Source organism: Jaculus jaculus, chromosome 11 (genome assembly GCF_020740685.1).
Source record: "Jaculus jaculus isolate mJacJac1 chromosome 11, mJacJac1.mat.Y.cur, whole genome shotgun sequence".
Lineage (NCBI taxonomy): Eukaryota > Metazoa > Chordata > Mammalia > Rodentia > Dipodidae > Jaculus > Jaculus jaculus.
Genome location: NC_059112.1, coordinates 72,523,616 through 72,526,456, shown reverse-complemented (window position 1 = coordinate 72,526,456; position 2,841 = coordinate 72,523,616). Strand labels below are relative to the sequence as shown.

The 2,841-nt window shown below is 42.6% G+C and overlaps 1 pseudogene; it reads left to right on the top strand.

The window, feature by feature from the left end:
* Window positions 1-614: 614 nt before the first annotated feature.
* Window positions 615-1,004, top strand: LOC101607506 (annotated as a pseudogene).
* The last annotated feature ends 1,837 nt before the right edge of the window (window positions 1,005-2,841 follow it).

The following is a 2,841-nucleotide window of genomic DNA, read 5'->3' as shown; positions in this document are numbered from 1 at the left end:
CTGTGAGCAGTTGGTTAACTGCAGCCGCTGTATGATACTACCACACAAGTGTACCTTCTTCTTACTCATCTGGTTGTTTGAACAGCAACGGTCCCCCTTCTTAGAATCCATTTTCATTATCAAGGCAAAATATCTTGACGTGAATGAGTTTAAGGGAGGAAATATTTATTTTAAGCTTATAATTTCAAGGAGAAGTTCATCATGACAGGGAATAGCAGAAACTGGTGTCATATCTGCACATCAGCAGTAAGGGAGTAAAGAAAACACACAAATAGCTACTGGACCTAGGCTGTAACACCTCAAAGCCTGCCCCAGTGACACATTCTTTCAAGCAAGGCTTCATATTCTGAAGGTTCCACAATGTTTCCAAGTAGCACCACCTGCTGTTCATTAAGTGTCTAAACATATGAGCATATGAAGCACATTTTAAATTAATATCATCACACCAAGTAAATATTTAAAGGATATAAATACGGAATTACTTGACTGGATGTATATGTGTGGATTAATGAAATCATTTAAAAACAGTTTAAACTCGAAGGCGGAGCGGCCCTCCCGGAGTAAGGAGCGAGGTGACCCCTGGGGCCGCAGCGGGCGTGTGCAGAGAAGCAGCCATGGGGGCGCACCTGGACCGGCGCTACCTGGGCGACGCGTCCACGGAGCCCGACCCCTGGCACATGCCCACTTTCCCGCCGGACCTGGGCTTCGCGGACTGCAAGGAGCGCGTGATGGTGGCCACTCAGCAGGAGAGGAGTGACGCGCAGCTGGCGCTGGAGCAGCAGGACTACTGCGCGCACTACCTCCTCAGGCTGCTCAAGTGCAAGCGCGACCACTTCCCCAACTTCCTGGCCTGCAGCGTGCGGCTACTACGAGCTCCTGGACTAGGTCAAGCGCACGAAGGAGTTCCAGCGGGAGCGGCGGCTGCTGCAGAGAAGCGGCTGGAGCAGCGGGAGGCGCGGGTAGCGGAAGGCAGCGGGGACGTGACCCCCGAGGCGGCCTTGTAGGCTTCGTGCCCCGGTCTACAGTAAAATTAAAAAAGGAAAAATTAAAGTGTTTATATTCAAAAAGGAAGTATGTCAACAATCTAATTCGGATTAGGGAATTTGTCGTTTGTTTGTTTGTATCTCCTCACATAGTTAAGGATGCTCAATAGGCACATGTAGCTGGTAGCTATATACTGTTGAGTATTGTATGGCAGGTCCATAGATTTAACAATTCAAGCAAGCTAGATTTCGTCATCACTCTGAAGGAATTACTCTATTTTTCTTTGTATGTTTATTTGTTTGATAGTGTGTGTGTGTGTGTGTGTGTGTGTGCGCGCACGCGCATAGTGTATGCACAAGTGTTTGCACCCTGTGAGGTTGCCAGTGGAATATCTCTAGCTTCTTCTCAGTTGCACTTCTTCCTGATTTCTGTGAGGCAAAATATTTCAATGAATGTGGAGTGCCTTGGTTTTAAGGTAGATTGATTAGCTGAGCAGGCCCCAGCGAGTGCTCTTACTCATTGAGTCATCTCCTGGCCCAGAGACAGGGAATTTCAAAATACTTTCTATGTGGAGCTGGCAAAATACAATATTCATAATGTATTAATGCTACTTCACTTCCTTTCACTCTTTTACGTAGAGGATTTTTTTTCAAATCCGGCAACCAGTGGAGGCAATATGACAGATCTATAGAAAATTATATTCTTTCTTTTGCTGTATATCCCTGTTGTATTTACCCAAAACACAAGCTCTCATGAAGCTTTATTTTTCTGTCACTCAACATGAATCACCACTAAACACCAGAATCCTTGAAGGGCCTATTGAAATAATCATATCATATATTCAATTCAGTACATGTTGATGATAGAAAGATTCTGAATGTTTACTTGACTGGCAAAGTGATAGGCAGACACAACCTTCAACATTCTAGTTACTATGCATCAACAAATGATGACATTGGGTATTCTGCACATTATAAATGAAAATACACAGTGGTTACATGTGTCTGCAATAGACACAGATGCACTGCAGGAGAGGAGAAATTGTGGTATGTCTTAGCTTACACTAGGTAGATGTGCTTGGAAAACTTTATGAAGGGACGAATAAGATTATAAAAGCAAAAGAAAAAAGTGTTAAACAATGGTACTTGGTCTTGTCTGAGAAGTTAAAATTTGTAAGAACCACCAGAGAGGCAACATCAAAATAATGGTATTACCTTCCTGCAGCCCAGGTTTTTCTTTTTCTTTCTTTTTTCTTTCTTTTCTTTTTTTATCTCTTCTCTTTTCTTTTCTTTCCTTTTTTGGTACTTTTTTTTTCTTCCTTTTTATTCACTGCTTCTATACTTACAAAAAATGAACCATGATAATTCCCTCCCCTCCCCCACATTCTGCTGCACAGATCTACACTCCATCATATCCCTGCCATCTCTCCATTAGTCTCTTTTTTTATTTCAATGTCATCATCTTTTTCTCCTATTATGAAGGTCTTGTGAAGATGGTACTAGCTACTATGAGGTTATGAATATCAAGGCCAATTTCTGACTCATCAATTGCATTGTAAGCAATCCTACCCTTCCTTTGGCTCTTACATTCTTTCTGCCCCTCTTCGGCAATAGATTCTGAGCCTTGGAAGGTGTGATAGAGAAGTTTTAGTGCTGAATATTCCTCCATCATGTCTTCCCAGGTTTTGAATCCAGGCACAACCACTCTGCTGGAACATTTTGCCAAGTTTCCAAAAGTTTAGTGTATATCTAGCTCAGTAAATTTGACTTGTTCAAACAACAGAAATCTCTTGTGGGACCAGAATATTTAAAGTCCACGTTCACAACATATTCCATTCACTCCTAATATGGGTTCCTG